We start from the raw sequence: 20,602 nt of genomic DNA, 5'->3' as shown, positions 1-20,602 counted from the left end.
GAGCTCGCCGAGGCTACTTTCTCAGCCCAGAGGAGAGGTATTGTTGCCAACCAAGGTGATCTTTGGAATCAGCCCAGCTCCCCTCCCCCACCCGGCCCCTCAGTTGTAATGGGTTTCCTCACCTGTCCCCACAGTTTTAATGGGTTTCTGAGCACCGGCCCAGGCCATTTGGATTTCTGCATCTTGGCTCTCTCTGCCTCTTAACCCACCAGGAGGCTCATAGGGAAAAGGCTCCAGTATTTCCTTTCCCACTGCGGCTCCTGCCCGACTGTGCATTACACAAGATAATGGAAATACGGAAAGAGGCGTTTCCCCCACGGGGTGGCTTGTCCGTTTCTTTTTTTTTCTCCCAGTTATGTAAAAATACATATTTTATACCATTGCTCAGCCCAGGGAGCCTTTAGGGCTTTGCTTTTCTCCACCCAGCAGGCCCTGGCCTTGTAACTCTGAAGCGACTCTCATCGACTCTTCCATTACACTCTGATAATTCAATAAAAAGGATTTTAGAAAACAATTAGGGGCAGTGAAGACAGGTCAGCATGATGCTCTCTTCAGACTTCTCAGCAAGTCCTTCAAGCTCCAGGGAACGGTCGTGAAGCACTGCCCGCTCTCAGCTTATTGGAGTGAGGAGGGGACACACGGGGGTTGGAAGTGGAGCACCGAGTGACTGTGGCCCTCAGTGAATTGCCTGTTTCCTCTTCCATCGGAAAAGGATGGCCTTTGCTCTCAGGCTGATGGAGGCCTCAAATTCCCCCTCGGCCACTAACTGCATAGCCTTGTCACTTGAACTTTTCTAGTCTCAGCTTCCTCATCCATAAAATGGGGATGCTGGTAGCACTTAATTCACAAGATTCTTGTAAGTGCTCTATAAAGTTAGCTATCAGCACTCTTGGCTCACTACATTCCCTTCCCAGTGCTAGGCAAAACTGTGAGCCCCTGTGCAGCCTCCCCACCCCACCATTAAAATCTCTTATGCTATCTCTGGCCAAGCTTGGAAAAACTCTTTCAAACAGGCTGGTTAGTCTTTTCAACCCTCCCAGGGATCATTTGCATTTTAAAGAGGGCTCTAGGGTGTGCTCCTTTCAAAAGAATGAGAACTTTGGAGCTGTAAACTCCGCCCAGGGTTCTTAAACTGGTGTCTGTGGATGGGCTTCTGGGAGGGCCATGTACTCTCTGAAATTGTATCCAACCTTGTCAGTGCAGGTGGTAAGGTCCACTGCGTTCATTAGCTTCTCAACTGAGGGGAAGAAAAATCAAAATCTTGGAGTTAGATCTCTCTGAAGGCCGGTCCGCTGTTAATGGTAGAATTTCGAGTATCTACAGTGAAAAGAAAAGTTGACCAGAGGCCTTGCTGGAGCCGCTCCAGGTGGATGACAGACCCTACCGCCGGTGTTCACTGGGCATCCATCACTGGGACAGCAATAAGATTTCCTTATTGCAGGGTGTGACTCGGATGAACTTTCATTTCCTGGGTGTCCTCGCCACTGATCGGCCAGGAGGCTAATGATTAATTCCTCAGGCACTCTGGTTGCTTTCATCTCCTGGCAAAGCGGTGGTAATACTGGTACTCAGACTGAGAGGGGCACCCCCTCCCCAAGCCTCTCTGACAGGAGCTTAACTCCCCGCTGGCTGGAGAGGAATCCCGGGGAAATTGAAATTGCTAGAAATTCCAGCCAGATCAAGCACCCAGCACTGTGGAGAGAGGAGGCTCTGTCTTAGGGGCTCCTGGAACCTCTGCTGGGCCAGGCTGCCTGCCAGCACACATGGGAGGGGACTGGATATCCATCTTCAGCCTCCTGTTAAAATAATGGTAACCGATAGGGGTGCGGCCCTTGCCCTTTGCTGCTCAACCACTCACGTCTGCAAAAAACATTTTTATTTCAAACACAAAGTAAAGAAGGTAGTGTACTGTGTACCATGTAGAGTGTAATGAAATACCACGTATCTATCATCTAGGTCCAATCATTATTTTTTGCAATTTTCATAATTTCCTAATTTGTAAACTTTATAGTTGTACCAAGTCTTGTTGCACCTTTCACCCCTCTTTAAAAAAAAAAAAAAAGACTGTTTTACAGCAGTTTTAATAATTAAAAAATTTTTTTAATATTTGTTGATTTTTGAGAGAGAGAATGAACACAAGAGGGGGAGGATCAGAGAGAGAAGGGGACAGAGTATCAGAAGGGGCTCCATGCTGACAGCAGAGAGCCCAAAGTGGGACTTGAACTCATGAACCGTGAGAACATAACCCGAGCTAAAGTTGGAGGCTTAACTAACTGAGCCACCCAGGTGCTCCAACAGCAGTTTTACGTTTACAGCAGATTTGAGAGCAAAGTACAGAGATTTCCCAAATACCCCTTGACACATCATAGCATCCCCTAACACACCCCACCGGAGTGGTACATTTGTTACAGGTGATGAGCCTACATTGACACTTACAATCACCCAAACTTTACATTACAATTCTATGCGTTTGAACAAATGTATAACGACATGTATCCCCCATTATAGAGTCACACAGAGTCACTTCACTGCCCTAAAAATCCGCTGTGCTCAAAACAAAACAAAACAAAATAAAATCCTCTGTGCTCTGCCTGCCTGTTCATCCCTGCCTCACTGCTAACTCCTGTCAACCACTGATCTCTTCACTGTCTCCATAGTTTTGCCTTTTCCAGAATGTCATGTAAGTGTTTGGGGGCACAAGTCAACCCCCCCCCCCATATGCCATTTTGGCATATCAATTATTTTAAATTATTTAAGAAATAGCCAGTGCAAAAAAGACACTTGGACCCTCCTTTGTCTGCCTGAAAGTAGGAAATAAATCTCCCATGTGAAAGGTACCCTCCCTGTACCAGGAGGTAAATAGACATCCATCCGTATGGTGAGACACAGAGAAGTGAGAGCCAGGGAAGCTTATATAAATAAACCTTGTTAGTTGTACTCATTTACTACCTCAGCCCAAATTCTGTTTAGAATTCCTTATTAATTGGAGCTCCCAGGGCACCTGGGTGGCTGAGTTGGTTCAGCGTCTGACTTCGGCTCAGGTCATGATCTCACGGTCCGTGGATTCGAGCCCCGCGACGGGCTCTGTGCTGACAGCTCAGAGCCTGGAGCCCGTTTCAGATTCTGTGTCTCCCTCTCTCTCTGCCCCTCCCCTGTTCATGCTCTGTCTCTCTCTGTCTCAAAAATAAATAAACGTTAAAAAAAAAAAAAAATTGGAGCTCCCAACCTAAATTTTCTTTATCCTGTCAATTCCTCACAGATTATATTTCTTCATGTAAAATGTATGAAAGCTCTGTGGGGGATGCCCAGCTGGCTCAGTCAGAAGAGCATGTGACTCTTGATCTCTGGGAGTTCAAGCCCCACACTGGGTGTAAAGATTGCTTAAAATAAATAAATAAAATTTAAAAAGGGGTGCCTGAGTGGCTCAGTAGGTTAAACGTTCGTCTTTGGCTCAGGTCAGGATCTCACGGTTTACAAGTTTGAGCCCTGCATTGAGTTCTCTGCTGTCAGCACACAGCCTGCTTCTGATCTTCCGTCACCCTCTCTCTCTGCCCACCCCCCACCCCTCTTGTGCTCTCTCCCTCAAACAAACAAACAAACAAACAAACAAATAAACCAATAAACATTAAAAAAAAAAAACTTAGAAAAAAAAAGCTCTGTAGAAAACAGTATGGAGTTTCCTCAAAAAATTGAAAATAGAATCGGGGCTCCTGGGTGGCTCAGTTGGTTAAGCATCTGACTCTTGATTTCACCTCAAGTCATGATTTCCTGGTCTCCTGATTGTGAGATCAAGCTCCACATCAGACTCAGAGCTGAGCATGGAGTCTGCTTGGGATTTTCTCTCTCCCTCTCTCTCTCTGCTCCTTCCCTGCTCTCTCTTTCTCTCTAAGTAAATAAATAAACATTTTAAAAAATAAAAATAGAAATAGAATCACCATGTGATGTAGTAATTCCACTACAGGGTATTTACCCAAAGGAAATGAAAACATTAATTCAAAAAGATATATGCTCTACAATAACCAAATTATGGAAGTGTTCCAAGTGTCCACTGAGAGATGGATAAAGAAGATGTGGTATATATGCACAACAGAATATTACCCAGCCATTAAAAAGAATGAAATCTTTTCATTTGCAACAACATGTATCTGGAGGGCATAATGCTAAATGGAATAAGTCAGAGAAAGACAAATACCTTATAATTTCACTCACATGTGGAATTTAAGAAACAACACAAACAAACAAAGAAAAAAAAGACACAAACAAAAAACCAGACTCTGAACTACAGAGAACAAACTAGTGGTTGCCAGAGGGGAGGTGGGGGGGACGGATTAAGAGTACACTCGTTATGATCAGCACTGAGTAATGTGTAGAATTGTTGAATCACTAATTGTACACCTGAAACTAACATAATACGGTATGTTAATTATATTGGAATTAAAATTTTAAAATGCATAAAAGCTGCATGCCTTGATCATTTCTTTGGGTCTCAATTTTATGATTTGGCCTCCACGTGCATGTAATTAAGCTTTTTTTCCTTCTGTTAATCAGACTCATGTCAATTTTATTCTTAAGTCACCTAGAAGAATTTTGAAGAATAAAGAAAAATTTTCCCTCCCCAACTGTTGGAATCATAAGGTTTGTAGACTTTTCAGTTGGCTTTATGTATGTATGTATGTATGTATGTATGTATTTATGTATTTATTTATGACTTCTTTTATTAATATAATTTAAGATTTCTCCATGGCTTTTTGTGGCTTGCTTGTTTGCTTGTTTTTTTTTTTTTGGGGGGGGGGGCACTGAATAATATTCTACCGTCTGGATGTACCATCATCTAACTATCCACTCACCCCTGAAGGGCATTTTAGTTGCTTCCAAGTGTTGGCAATTATGAATAAAGCTGCTATAACCATTCGTGTTCAGGTTTTTGTGTACATTTAAGTTTTCAAGCCCTTTGGGTAAATAAATACCAAGGAGCATAGTTGCTGGAATGGATGGTAAGAGTATGTTTAGTTTTGTAAGAAGTTGTCAAGCTGGCTTGCATGCCACCAGCAGCGAGGGCTCCTATTGCTCCAGGGTGTCACCAGCATGTGGTGGGGTCATTTGGCCATTTTAACAGAAGTGTACCTCTGCATTTTATTTTATTTTATTTTTTAAGTTTATTTATTTATTTTGAGAGAGAGAGAGAGCACGAGAGGAGGAAGGCAGAAAGAGGGGGGAAGAGAGAGCATCCCAAGCTGGCTCCTGTGCTGTCAGCGTGGAGCCCAATGGGGGGCTCGAACTCATGAACTATGACATCATGACCTGAGCTGAAACCAAGAGTCGTACACTTAACCGACAGAGCCACCCAGGCACCCCTACCTCTGCATTAAATTTTTTTATTTTTGCAGAATATTTTTTTAAATCCCAGATAACCTGTCACTTCTCCTATAAATATTTCAGTCTACATCTCTGAGACATTTTTAAAGCATGACTATCATCCCATTATGTAATGATGCCTAATAAAATTCACAATAATTCCTCAATATCATCCAATGGCTAGGCCATATTTTTAAAGATATCTTTTATACACAGGGCACCGGAGTGGCTCAGTTGGTTAAGTGTTGGACTTCAGCTCAGGTCATGATCTCGGGGTCCGTGAGTTCAAGCCCCACTGAACTGTGCTGACAGCACAGAGCCTGGAGCCTTTTTCAGACTCTGTGTTTCCCTCTCTCTCTCTCTCTCTGCCCCTCCCTGGCTTGCACCCTGTCTCTCTCTCTCAAAAATAAGTAAACATTAAAAATAAATGTCTTTTTTACAATTAGTTCATTTGAATCAGGATCCTGGCAAAAGTCACAGTTCACATTGGGCTGTTATGTCCCTTAAGTCTCCATAACAGTCTCCCCACCCCTTTTTGTTTAGCTTTTTGAAATATAACTGTACATATTTAAAGTATACAATTTGATGATGAGTTTTGGCATATGCTGTGAAACCATCAACACAATCAAGATAATGAACAGATCCTCTTTTCTCTAATTTGATATAATCCCATTCTATTTTGATTTTTTTTTTAAGACACTGGATTATTTGTCCTGTTGGAGGTCTTATGTTTTGTATTTGGTCAAATGCATCCTCACCATGTCATGTAACATGTACCTCTATCCTAGATGTGACACAAACTAGTCCTCAGATCCAGAGGCTTGATTTGATTCAGGTTCATTTTTTTTTTAGGCAAAATATTTCATATGTGATACTATTTCCTGCAACATCATATCTGGAAGCAAGAAATTCGTCAGCTCTATTAGAATACTAAGATTCAGTTAGTGTCACCCGATCCCCCATTATCAAGTTCTCCAGCAGCCTTTTACCTTGTGGTTTTAGCACCGTAGATGACGGCTGCCCAGATCCATAACATTAGGGCAAACAACAAACATTTATGAAGCACTCCCAAGTGCCAGGTACTCTGCTCAGCACTGGGGACACAGAAATAAATATGTTTCCTGCCCTCGGGGTGCCTGGCTGGCTCAGTTGGTAGAGCATGCAACTCTTGATCTTGGGGTTGTGAGATGAAGCCCCATGTGTGGTGTAGAGTTCACTTAAAAAAATTAAGGCGTCTTCTTCCTGATTGGTCTTTGGTGCATTCTGTCTCAGAGCTGCTGACAGCAAGAGGTCTTGAGGAAATGCCAAAACTGGGCATCCCGCCCCCAACTTCAAAGCCACGGCTGTTATGCCAGATGGCCAGTTCAAAGACATCAGTCCATCTGACTACAAAGGAAAATACATTTTGTTCTTCTTTTACCCTCTTGACTTCACCTTTGTGTGCCCCAAGGAGACCATTGCTTTCAGTGACAGGGCAGGAGAATGTAAGAAACTTGATTGCCAAGTGATTGGTGCCTCTGTGGATTCTCATTTCTGTCACCTAAAGGGGAGCCATGCACCCAAGAAACAAGGAGGACTGGGACCCACAAACATTCCCTTGGTATCAGACCCCAAGGTACCATCGCTCAGGACTATGGAGTCTTAAAGGCTAACGAAGGCATCTCGTTTAGGGGCCTCTTTATCATTGACGATGAAGGTATTCTTCGGCAGATCACCGTGAATGACCCTCCCATCGCCCTTCTGTGGATGAGACTCTGAGAGTGGTTCAAGCCGTCCAGTTTACTGACAAGCATGAGGAAGTACGCCCAGCTGGCTGAAAGCTTGGCAGTGATAGCATCAAGCCTGATGTCCAGAAAAGCAAAAAACATTTCTCTAAGCAGAAGTGAGCACTGGCTCATTTTAGGGCCGGGCTGCAGTGGGGGGCCATGAAAACAGAATCTCTTTTGTATTATTGTCATGCTTAAAACACAAGACTTCAGACTCAGTGCAGATGTGGTACGAGACAGGACAGGCCTTTCCTTCAGGGGTTGAGGGGGCCCGCCTTTCTTCCTCTGGAGAGAATGGCCTGAGCTGTGCTACGAGGGTAGGCCAACTGATCTGTATAGTAGTGGGGCATCCCTTTGGATCTTTTGCCATTTCTATTAAACTTGAACTGAGACGATAATATAATAATAATTTTTTTTTTAAATGTGTCCTGCCCTAAGAAGCTCAGAGGCAATGAGGGATGCAGACAGGTAAACATTATCCATTTATTTATTAAATATTTATTGAATGCTAACTATGTACCAGGCATTGTGCTAAATGTCCGTAATTGCAATATGTGGTATCATCAAGAAGATAGCTTGACAAGATTTGTCCAGGGTTACACAGTACAAGTGATAGAACTAGAATCTGAACCCAGGGCCACTGGCCTCCAAAGCCTCTTAATCTCCATGCTACGCTGCTAGGGTCAGGGCAGGCTTTATTTATAGGTACCATTTTAACTGAGAGGCAAACCTTGCTTAATTGAGCAACGATTGATCTGTCAAGTTGACCTGAAATTCCGGACCCCAGGGCAGCCGGGAGAAGGTGGTAAGGGCATGGCTGGAGCTGGTGATTGTTCAGCCAGGCTGGGGCTTCAGTGCATCAAGGGGTGGGGTGGGGTAATGATGAGAGCTAAAACCAGGGGGGGGGGCCCGGGGGGGGGGGGGGGGGGTCATGTGGTTCTCCAACCTGCCTACAGAGCAGAATGTATTATACCCATTTTCCAGAAGAGGTGACTGAGGCCCAGAGAGATGAACAACCAGGTCATAGCAGAGTAGGCTTGAGGCTGGTGATCGGGCTCCAACACCAGTATGACAAAATGGTTCCCAGCATGGAACTGGCATGGATAGGTGCTCACTGCCTGAGCCTGAATCCTGCTCCTCCACCGGCTAGTTATAAGCCTTTGAAGGAGTCAAACTCTCTTTGGGTCTCAATTTTCTCATCTGCACAAACGGGGATAACAGCAGCACCTACCTGGTTGGGTGGTCATGAGAATTGGGTGAAATAACCTAGGTAAATGTGGCAGACAGGAAGTACTAAAGGAACATTAACTATTACAATTTCCACATTTCACGATGCTCAGGGTTTCCCTCAGTGCAGTCTGTGGGCAGCGGGCTCCCTCCAGCCTCTCACGCTCTCCCAGGCCTGCTGAAAGCGGGGGAGCTCCATAGCTGGCTGTGTGCCCTCTCTTTGCACCAATGTCTTTTTACCCGGTAACTCAGGAATGACAGATAAGCTGCTGCAGAACTGCTGTCCAGGCGGGCCCCACAGACCTGTCTCCCACCTTCCAGCAGAAAAGGCCCCTTGCCTCCTCTCAGAGCCAAGGACACTACCCAGAGGGGATGGAGAGAGAGCCCCTCCTACTCTTACCTTCACCTTTGACAAGGCCACCCTCCAGGCTCTGCCAAGGAAATCTTGTCTCTAAAATGACTCAGCTGGCCTGGAAGGATTCTTTAGTTTCCTTCTGCCTCTAAAAACCATGACTTTGGGGCGCCTGGGTGGCTCAGTCGGTTAAGCATCCAACTTCAGCTTCGGCTCAGGTCATGATCTCCAGGTTTGTGAGTTCAAGCCCTGCATTGGGCTCTCTGTTGTCACCTCGAACCACCGTTTCAGATCCTCTGTCCTCCTCTCTCTCTCTGCCCCTCCCCCCTCACACTCTCTCTCAAAAATAAACACTAAAAAAAATAAAAATGAAAATAATAAAAACAATGACTTTGAGCTTCTTGAGATAGGAAATTGGGTCATGGGCCAGGTTCACGTTTCCTTCTTTTGAGGCCAGGGGTTCTCAAGTGAGTGACATTTATGGAATGCTGATGTTGCCTTTTGCTTTCAGTTTTTAGATTTAACCTCCAGACAAAGCACAGAAGACTTAATTATAGTCACAGAACAAAATATAAGTATTATGAATAATATATAACTATTAAAAATTGGGTTGGCGTGCCTGGGTGGCTCAGTCAGTTGGGCGTCTGACTTCGGTGCAGGTCATGATCTCCATGTCAGGCTCTGTGCTGATAGATCAGAGCCCGGAGCTGCTTTGCATTCTGTGTCTCCCTCTTTCTCTGCCCCTCCCCTGCTTCTTGCACTGTCTCTCTCTCTCTCAAAAATAAACATTAAAATTTTTTTTCAAAATTGGATAAAAAAATTGGGAGTTGTTTGAGAGGGAAGCTGGGACGGTTGGGAGGACACCAAATCCTCATCTTCCCACAGATATTTCTATGAAGAGGGAAATTTGGGGTGAGTGGCGAGTGCACAATTACCCATTATATTATGTTTTGTAACATATATATATTTCTTCTTCTTTTTTTATATATTTATTCTTCTAAAAAAACTCAAATATTATCTCTTTAAAAGGTAAAGAAAATATAAGGGGCGCCCGACTGGCTCCGTTGATAGAGCATGTGACTCTCGATCTTGGGGTCATACGTTCATCTGGGGCATCTGGTGGCTCAGTCGGTTAAGCATCTGACTTCGGCTCAAGTCATGATCTCACGGTTTGTGCTGACAGCTCAGAGCCTGGAGCCTGCTTCAGATTCTGCTCCCTCTCTCTCTCTCTGCCCCTTCCCTGCTTGCGTTCTGTCTCTCTCTCTCTCTCTCAAAAATAAATAAACATTAAAAAAATTTACAAAAAAATTATAAAAGTAAAAAAATAAAATAAAATCTGAGGGGGGGGGCGGCGCATGCCTGGGTGGCTCAGTTAAGCAACTGACTCTTGGTTTCAGCTCAGGTTATGATCTCACGGTTCGTGAGTCTGAGCCTCACGTGGGGCTCTACACTGATAGCACAGAGCCTGCTTGGGGTTCTCTGTCTCCCTCTCCCTCTGCCCCTCCCTCCCTCTCTCTCAAAAATAAACATTAAAAAAAATAAGCAAAACAAAGACAAAAAAGATTTTAAAAATCAATAAGGAAGGGCAAAAGAAAATGTAAGATATAATGAATAAAAGAAACATATAGGGGCGCCTGGGTGGCTCAGTCGGTTAAGCGTCCGACTTCGGCTCAGGTCACGATCTCGCGGTCCGTGAGTTCGAGCCCCGCGTCGGGCTCTGTGCTGACTGCTCAGAGCCTGGAGCCTGTTTCAGATTCTGTCTCCCTCTCTCTCTGACCCTCCCCCGTTCATGCTCTGTCTCTCTCTGTCTCAAAAATAAATAAATGTTAAAAAAAAATTAAAAAAAAAAAAAGAAACAGATATAGCAAAAATAAAAAATTATTTGGTCTCTGTCTCCACAAGTTCAAACTTGTTCTGACTTGCCGAGTGTCTAACCCTTTCTAGATATATCTAAAATGGATTGAAGGGGGGCGGTGGGGTGTCAGGCATGAAAAGGATGAAGGTCTGATACACACTACTGACATGGATGAACCTTGGAAACATGGTGCTCAGACAAAGAAGCCACATAGTTTATGGTTCCATTTTTATGAAATGTCCAGGATAGGCCAACCTATTAGAGAATAGGTTAGGGGTTGCCTAGGGCTGGGCAGGACTGGGGGGTTGGAGGGAAAATTGCGAGCCACTGCTAACAGGTACTGGACTTCTTTTAGAGAGGGAAGTATATGTTCTAAACTTAGATTGCGGTGATGACGGCACAACCTTGTGAATACACTAAAAGCCACTGAACTGGATGCTTGAAATGGGTGAATTGTGTGGTTTATGAATTTTATCAGAAGAAAGCTTTCTTTTTTAAGTGGGGAGGAGAATCTTGCTAAGAGTAAGCTTAGCCGAGGGGTGAATTTTGTAGCCCTATACCTCCTACATTTTCTGTTTTACAAATGGAAAAATCCAGAAAACTTTCATCCATGTACATTTATAATGGTAACAACAACAACAACAAAAATGGCCCTCATTTATGTAATACTCATTGTGTTCCAGGTACTAGTACCAGGCACTTTTCATATTATTGACTCATGCACATCTCTGAGGAAGATACTATGCTGTCCCCTCTTGAGGACGCCAAGAGGTGAGGTGATTTTCCAAGACTAGTAAGTGGCAGAGCTGTGGCAAACCCACCACGTGCCTGGTCCTGGGCTCAGCACCAGCAACACAGAAGTCCATCTGAAGGCCATCACCCCTCCACTGTCCATGAAGAATGACTCAACCAACCTTCAGTGCTAGAGACCAATCATCCCTATTTGCCAGGGATAGTGGATGTTCCTGGAGTATAGGACCCTTGGTGTTAAAACCAGGAAAGTCCAGGGGCATCTGGGTAGCTCAGCTGGTTGAGTGCCTGACTGTTTTGTTTTTTTTTTTTAATTTTTTTTAATGTTTATTTATTTTTGAGACAATGCAAGAGACAGAGTGCAAGCAGCGGAGGGGCAGACAGAGGGAGACACGGAATCTGAAGCGGGCTCCAGGTTCTGAGCTGTCAGCCCAGAGCCCGACACATGGCTCGAACTCACGAACCCATGAGATCATGACCTGAGCGAAAGTCGGACGCCTAACTGACTGAGTCACACAGGCGCCCCTCTTTTTTTTTTGTTTAATGTTTATTAACTTTTGAGAAAAAGAGCACTCACATGCAAGCAGGGGAGGGGCAGAGAAAGAGGATCTAAAGAGGGCTCAAATTCACAAACCATGAGATCCTGACCTGAGCCAAAGTCGGATGCTTAACCAACTGAGCCACCCAGGCACCTAGAGTGCCCAACTCTTGATTTGGGCTCAGGTCATAATCCCAGGGTCGTGGAATTGAGTCCTGCGTCAGGCTCTGTGCTGAGCATGGGATCTGCTTAAGATTCTCTCTCCCTCTGCCCCATGTGTCCTCTCTCTCTCTCTTTCTCTCTCTCTCTCAAAAAAAGTAAAACCAGGAAAGCCCAGGGTAAACCAGGCTCAGTTAGTCACCTTACCACAGTCAGTGAGCATGCTGACTGTCCCCTCTTGTCTTTGTGCGTGTTTGCCTGTGTATATGGACACACGTGTGCTTGTCTACTCATGGGCTCATGAAAGAAAGGGATCCATCTTGGTCCTCTCAGGGTCAGCAGTTCTCAGTGACAGTCCATGTTTTATAGGAAGGGAAAGTGAAGCTGAGAAAGACTGTGGCAAGTGGACGGAGCCTCCTGCAGGGGTGGAGACCAGCACAGAGATAAAACCTGGGCAAAGAGCAAGGTCTCCATGGCAGGAAGGAACTCCAGAGTCCAGACGGAAGATGAGAGGCCTGTAATTTTCCGGAGTGACTCTCCAACTTTTCAGGCTGCATTCATTCCTCACTCACTCATCCATCCATTCATTTGGTAAACACACATCAGGCACTTAGCATGTGCCAAGAGTTTTGCTGGTGAAGGGGGTGGCTTCCTGCCCTCAAGGAGCTTTCCATTTGGTGGAATAAACGGACAACATAACCAGGTGTTTACAACCCAGGGCAATAAGCAAGAATGACATTAGTAATATTTAACAACTGGCAAACCCAGGTACCACTCAAAATAATAAACACCAGCCCTTAACACCAGAACAGGGACCCCAGGCCCTTTACCCTTTTGATTACTGGGTGGTAGGGAGGTTTGGGGGCCATGGGGGCAGGCAGCAGGTGTGGGGAGTCCTTGAGGGCCTCAGGGAAGCAGTTGATTATGAACTAATATGAAAAAATGTCAATATAGTATCTTAGCAACTAGAATAGCCGTATCAGTGACCCTAGTTGGAGCGTGTGACTCTTGATCTTGGGGTCAGGAGTTTGAGCCTCATGGTGGGTGTACAGATTACAACAAACAAACAAACAAACAAACAAACTTTAAAAATAATAATAATAAAAATTAAAAAGTAACTTTCTGGGTGCCTGGCTGGGTCAGTCAGTAGAACATGAAACTTGATCTCAGGGTTGTGAGTTTGAGGCCAATGTTAGGTGTAGAGATTACTTAAGGTTACTTAAAAAAAAAAAAAAAAAACTTAAAAAAAAAAAAAAGTAACTCTTCCTCTCTGGTTCCCCAGCTACTCTGTTCCTCTCCCCAAAGGCAAGTACTGTTACCATTTTTAATGTATCCTTCAGGAATAAACTACCTAATTCTACCTGTTCTATAAAGTAACCTGTGTTTTACTCAACAGCAGTTCGTGAGCACCCTATCACATCAATAAATAGAGATTTCCAATAGCATTTTAATGACTGTATACTTTTCCACTGTTAGATGCCTATAATTTTTTTTTTTAATATTTATTTTGAGAGAGAGAGCAAGCATGTGCACGTGTGTGAGCAGGGGAGGGACAGAGAGAGAGAGAGAGAGAGAGAGAGAGAATCCCAAGTAGGCTCTGTGCCATCAGCTCAGATCCCAATGCAGGGCTCACTCTCATGTACAGTGAGATCATGACCTGAGCTGAAATCAGGAGTGGGACACTTAACTGACTGAGCCACCCAGGCACCCCGATGCCTATAATTTATTAAACTAATCCCTTTTCTGGTAGACCTGGGGGGTTTTCCAGTGATTAGTCTTATAAACAATGTTATGAGGAACTCCTTTATATATACACTTTTGATGAATCTCATGGATAGGTTTTGCCAGGGGAGTTACCGAGTCAAAGATAATGTGCATATTTCAGGGGGTTGAGCCATATATTGTGCCCACCAGCAAGAAGAGAGGGTATTGTCTTGAAGAGGTCTGGCAGCAGACCTGGTACTGTGAGGTCTTTTGTTACTAAAGCTACTTTAGAGGTTATTCATCAGCAAAGCAATGTTAACCATTCCCAGGACCTCCCTGTGGGGTAGCAGGAAACGGGGTGGCTTCTCTGGCAGAGGAAAACAAGTCTTTATTAAAATGCTATACAGCAAGAACGCCTTATTAGTACAGATTTTGGCCTTGCATTTGGGCAACTCCCTGCAGTCTGGCATGGGACTATGTCTCCTAGGAGAAGATGAGCAGGAGTTCAGGGTGTACCAGGCTCCTTACCATCAACCCTACTTCCGTTCATCACTATGCAGTTATTATCATGCAGTGGGTAAGAGTTCGCACTGGAGCCAGATGGCCTCGATTAAAATCCTTGTTCCTCCACTTCCTGGCCGTGTGACTTTGAGCAAGTTTAGAATCTCTCTAGTTTCAGTTTCAGTTTGCCCTTCTGGAAAATGGGGCTAATGATACCCACATCCTGGGATTGTTCTGGCATTTAAATGAGTTAGTATACAGGGGTGCCTGGCTGGCTCAGTCAGCACAGCATGTGACTCTTGATCTTGGGGTGGTGAGTTTGAGCCCGACATTGGGAGGAGAGTGTATTTTATTTAAAAAAATTTTTAGGGGCGCCTGGGTGGCTCAGTCGGTTAAGCGGCCGACTTCGGCTCAGGTCATGATCTCGCGGTCCGTGAGTTCGAGCCCCGCGTCGGGCTCTGTGCTGACAGCTCAGAGCCTGGAGCCTGTTTCAGATTCTGTGTCTCCCTCTCTTTGATCCTCCCCTGTTCATGCTCTGTCTCTCTCTGTCTCAAAAATAAATAAACGTTAAAAAAAAAATTAAAAAAAAATAAATTAAAAAAAATAAAAATAAAAATAAAAATAAATTAAAAAAAATATTTATTTATTTTTGAGAGAGAGAGAGACAGACAGACAGAGAAAGCACAAGCCGGGGAGGGGCAGAGACAGAGAGGGAGACACAGAATCCAAAGTAGTCTCCAGGCTCTGAGCTGCCAGCATAGAGCCCAACGTGGGGCTTGAACTCAGGAAATGCGAGATCATGACGTGATCCCAAGTAGGAGGCTGAACGGACTGAGCCACCCAGGTGCCCTGGGGTAGAAAGTACTTAAAAAAATTTTTTTAAGTATGCATAAAGTGTATATGTTAAGTGCTCGAAACACACTGGGCATGCTGAAAGTGCTCTGTAATTATTAACTATCACCAAGTACCTGCCCTGGGCTAGACCCATAGTCCCTTACCCTCAAGGTATCCTCAGACTAGTGAAGGAGATAGTTAGGTAAAGAGGCATTTATAATTCAGGGTGATAAGTGCTAATGCAGGCGCTAAGGAAATGCTCATAGGAGGGAAACTTCAAACCTGGAAGACTTCCTGGGAGAAGTGACATTATGGCAGGAGCCAAGTCACTTGTAAGCTAAAGGAGGGGCAAAATGGTATTGAAAGTTGAGAGGCCAGCCATTGATTAACTCCCTTTACTGGAAATGTGAAGATGGGATTCAGAGAAGGTTTTCGGTCTTGGATTTCAATTCAGCATTTCTTAGCACCTGCCTGGGTCCCAGGTACAGTGCGTGGTGCTGCAGTGAGAGTGTGGGCTGGAGGGGCACCTGGCTGGCTCAGTCGGTGGAGTGTGCTACTCTTGATCTCAGGATTGTAAGTTTGAGCCCCATGTTGGGTGTAGAGGTTACTTTAAAAATAAGTAAAAATCTTAAAAAAAGAAAAAGGGAATGTGGGCCGGGAATATTAAGGCAGAGGCCCTCAGTGAGCTCAAGACGTAGAGGAGATGGACACAAAACGCCTAAGAGTTAGACTCTCATGGGGCACCTGGGTGGTTAAACCTCAGACTCTTGGTTTCAGCTCAGGTCATGATCTCATTTCTCATGAATTTGAGCCCCATATTGAGCTCTGTGCTGACAGTGTAGAGCCTGCTTGGGATTCTCTTTCTTTTCCCCTCTCTCTGCCTTTCCCGTTCTCTCTCCCTCTCTTTCTCTCTCAAAATAAATAAGTTTTAAAAAACTTAAAGGGGCACCTGGGTGGCTCAGAGCCTGGAGCCTGCCTCAAATTCTGTGTTTCCCTCCCTCGCTCACACTCTGTGTGTGTCTCTCTCTCAAAAACAAACATTAAAAAAATAATAATAATAAATAAAATAAAATAAAATGTTTAAAGGAAAAAAGAGAGCTAGGCTCTCATGAGCTCTACTAGCATAAGGAACAAAATGTCAAGGGAATAGGTAATTCTGACTCTCCTAGGATTATATGGAAGGCTTTACAGAGGAAATGCTTGTAAGAGTTTACCAGATTCAGGGACAGATGGGGTGAGAAGGAAAGACTCTCAGACAGGGGAACAGCACAAGCAAAGGAGAATAGGAAAGCGTATGTTCTAGAAGAGTGAACTGCCCAATGTGGCTTGTGGGGCCTGTACCTGGTGAGAGGTGATGAGCGGGCAGGAATTAGGCCTGTAAGGTCAATTCAGGCCAGGGTTTTGAGAGGGCTTCACATGACATGTTACTTGGACTTCATCTAGTAGGTCATGGGAACGGAACTGAAGTGTTTAAGCAAAGAAGGGACATGATGAGATCTATGTTCTGAGAAGGTCACTCTGGCACAGAGGGGGGAGGGGTAATCCTTGGGAGGCAGCGAAACTCAAAAGCAACAGTATTTGTCTTAAGCAAGAAACCTGGTAGGTACAGGGAGGATGGGCAGAGTGTTTGTAAGCAGCCCTCTGAAACACTTGAAATGAAAAACCTGAAGTTATTCCCTGGTGGCTCGTGAGTCAAGATGCCTAACACCTCTGGAAAAATAAACTTGCTCCTGACCCCAGCCAGCAGGAGCAAGAGCAACCTGATTAGCATTAGGGAAACTTTTCCTCTTTAATTGTGGGTCAACTGAATTACTAGGGGGAATAAAAAAGAGTGACGTATAAGAATGAATTGACTTGGTTTTATTGTTTTTTCCTTAATGGAAACAATATATGAGATCCACATTTAAAATATTTCTCAAGGATCATAAAGTGCATTCCATCAAAAACAATCTTGACTTCACTTCCATTGAGACATAGGGAGGGAGGGAGGGAGGGAGGGGAGGGATGGAAGGGTGGAGAGGTATCAGGAGGAGAAAGAGGGGGAAACACTGGCCAAGGGCCAATATCAGTGGGAGGGAGAAAATGCCACGCCAGGGAGGATGATGTGTTGGGCCTAGAAATGGACTGCATAAGGACCTCAGAGCTAGGAAATCCTGAGTTCAAATCTCAGCTGTTTCCCTACCTATCTTATCCCCATTTTCTTATTTCTTACTTATTTTTTTAAAGATATTTTTTATTTTTATTATTTTTTAATTTAAATTTGCTTTTTAAAATTTTTATTTACAGTAAAACCTTGGTTTGTGAGCATAATTCGTTCCGGAAACACGCTTGTAATCCAAAGCACTTGTATATCAAAATGAATTTCCCCATAAGAAATAATGGAAACTCAGATGATTCTTTCCACAACCCAAAAATATTCATATAAAAATGATTATAATACTGTAATATAATACAAAATAACAAAGAAAATACAAAATATAAAGAAAAATAAATGAACCTGCACTTACATTTAAAATACTTCATGGTTTGTGTGAGGGAAACAAGAGAGAGGACAGTTATTATGTAGGACAGATTTTCCTATCACTAATGGAATCACTGCTATCTATTGGCTCAATGGAATCTTCTTCTGCATGGGGGCCACTGTATGCACTCACATGCGTGTTGACTACAGTAAAGTATTGATAAACTCTTGTCATATACTGTATTTAATGTAACCGGCAATAAGGCAGCAGAAGACAGGGTCTATATCTGCAGGCAGCCTGACCTAGAATGAAGCAAAACATTTCTAAGCTTACTCTTGTTTGGAAAAGCAAAGGACTCTCCATACGTGCTTTGAAGTGACAAAAAATAGGCTAGTGCCAGTTGTGGGCACCTTCTAATGTTCTGGAAAAGTCACCGATTTCTGCCAAACACCGGGCTGAGACAGAGCATTGGAGCATAGCAGACAATCACCCACAATCCCGCAGCAAGAGAAAGAAAGAGAGAAGAACCACTGGCTTAGTTGTGATCATGTGACATTCAGCATCACATACTACTCCTATTGTAAGACGTCACTCGTTCATCAAGTTAAAATGTATTAGAAACGTTTGCCCATCTTGGGGAACACTTGCAGAACAAGTTACTCCCAATCCAAGGTTTTCTTGTATTTACTTTTTTATATTTATTTATTTAAGTGTTTACTTATTTTTGAGAGAGAGCACAAGCAAGGGAGGGGCAGAGAGAGGGGGACAGAGGATCTGAGGCAGGCTCTGTGCTGACAGCAGTGAGCCCATTGTGGGGCTCGAACTCACCAACTACGAGATAATGACCTAAGCTGAAGCCAGAAGCTCAACCAACTGCTCCAGCCAGGCATCCTTGTATTTACTTTTTTTAGAGAGAGCATGAGCAGGGTAGAGGCAAAGGGAGAGGGAGAGAAAGAATCTTAAGCAGGCTTCATGCGTAGCAAGGAGGCTCGATCTTATGACCCTGGGATCCTGACCTGAGCCAAAATCAAGAGTCAGATGCTCAACCAACTGAGCCAGCCAGGTGCCCCTCCCCATTTTCTTACCTGTCCAATGGAGGTCATAATATCCTTATCATAGAGCACAATGAATGTTATCAGATCTATATCTTAAAAAGATTAGATTGCTCTGTCCACCTGATTGGAATGGGTTAAAAGAAAAAAAAAGTATTCTGCAAACTACTTGGCTTTTACAAGTTTTCTTAAGCTCTTGAGACAAGGGGGTTATTATTATTGTCATAGCTTTACTGTATTATCATTTCCTTTGAAGTTCTCATTGGCTACTTGTTATTCAGCTTTTCAGCTGCTCTTGTTGAAACTTTCATAGACTCATTGATTCATGGGGTCATCCAGGATGGGGGTACTCTCTTAGATTTTCAGTACTGGGGTTGGCCCAGTGACATCCTACTTCCCCCATCCCCAAGCTTTCTCACTGCTGGGCTGCCAGGAAGCACAGGGGTAGACTGGGTACCTTGTTCCTCTTACTGCCCGTTCCTCCCAATTGCCTGGCAAGTCATGAGATGAGAAGCTCTGTCTCTCCTTCATGCCCTATACTTGGGTCTTGTCCCTAAGCTTTTACTTCTTTCCCCAGGAAACCACTCCATAGAAATGAGAATTATGACATAAAGATCTTGAAGGGTCTCCCCACTTCTCCTTTACTCTTCTTCCTTCCTCTCTATCTGGTGGCCACTTCCTTCTTCCATCTCTAATGGGAAGCAGGATGGAGGCTGTGGGAAACTAGCACCAGTGCCCCTCCCTTCCAAGGTCCCCTGGCCTGGGTGTGGCCCAGACCTCTCTCCACAGCCTGATTCTCATATAACTGTACTGCATCTGAACATCTGCACTGACATGTCCCATAGGCACCTCAAAGTGTTCAAAACACAGGCATGTCCAAAACCAAACTCATCACTGCCCTTCTCCAACCTGTTCCTCTAATTTTCTTCTTCATTTCAGAAAATGGCACCATTATCAACCAGTTGCCTAAACCAGAAGCTTGAACATCTAGTCTGTAACACCTTCCTTATTACTTTTTTTCTTTTCTTTTTTTTTTCAACATTTTTATTTATTTTTGAGAGACAGAGAGAGACAGACAGACAGAGCACAAGTGGGGGAAGGGCAAAGAGAGAGGGAGACACAGAATCAGAAGCAGGATCCAGGCTCTGAGCTGTTGGCACAGAGCTCGACGTGGGGCTCAAACCCACCAACTGTGAGATCATGACCTGAGCTGAAGTCAGAGGCTTAACCGACTGAGCCACCTGGGCACGCCCCCTGCTTTTTTTTTGAGTAAATCTACCTTCCATGTGGGGCTTCAACTCACAACCCTAAGATGGAGAATCACATGCTCTACTGACTGAGCCAGACTGGTGTCCCTGTAAGTCCATCCTTTCACTCACCTATCAGCCCACATCCAATCAGCCATCCAATCCTCCCAAATATCCCTGAATCTACTCACTTCTGTCTACTCCTCACTACCACTCTTGCCCCACCCATCATCACCTCTACTTGGGTCACAGCAATGTTTTCTGTGCTGGTTAGCTCCCCTTTCCACATGTGGCTAAAGTTTATTTATTTTCTTATTTTTAAGTAATCTCTACACCCAATGTGGGGCTCGAACGCACAACCCCAAGATCAAGAGTTGCATGCTCTTCTGACTGAGCCAGCCAAGCATCCCTCCACAAGTGGCTATTTGGATTTAAATTTAATAATTAGGTAAATTAAATGAAAGAAACATTCAGTTCCTCAGTCACACTGGCCATATTTCAAGTGCTATGTGTGGCTAGTGGCTACAGTGTCGGTCAGCACAAATATTTGTCATCACAAAAGGTTCTTTTGGATGGTTATTCTATTCTATCCCAGAGTTTCTCTCTGCATGTTTAGGTAAACAAAAACAAAAAAACTCATACCCTCATTCCCCCCCCCTGCTTTTTTTTACACAAAAAGTAGCACACTTTACACATTGTTCTCTAACTTGCTCTCTCACTTGGCAGATACCTTAGAGATCTTTCCACAACAGTCCTTAAAGAGCTTCTTCCTTCTTTGCTTTCAGTTGCAGAATATCCAT

The 20,602-nt window shown here is 44.1% G+C and overlaps 1 pseudogene; it reads left to right on the top strand.

Annotated features, from left to right (window-relative positions):
* The first annotated feature begins 4,987 nt into the window (after positions 1–4,987).
* Positions 4,988–7,548, top strand: LOC125916655 (peroxiredoxin-1-like; annotated as a pseudogene).
* Positions 7,549–20,602: the final 13,054 nt, after the last annotated feature.

This window comes from Panthera uncia (assembly GCF_023721935.1).
Source record: "Panthera uncia isolate 11264 chromosome E2 unlocalized genomic scaffold, Puncia_PCG_1.0 HiC_scaffold_20, whole genome shotgun sequence".
Lineage (NCBI taxonomy): Eukaryota > Metazoa > Chordata > Mammalia > Carnivora > Felidae > Panthera > Panthera uncia.
The sequence above is the reverse complement of the archived record's forward strand: the minus strand, read 5'-3'. Positions and strand labels throughout refer to the sequence as shown.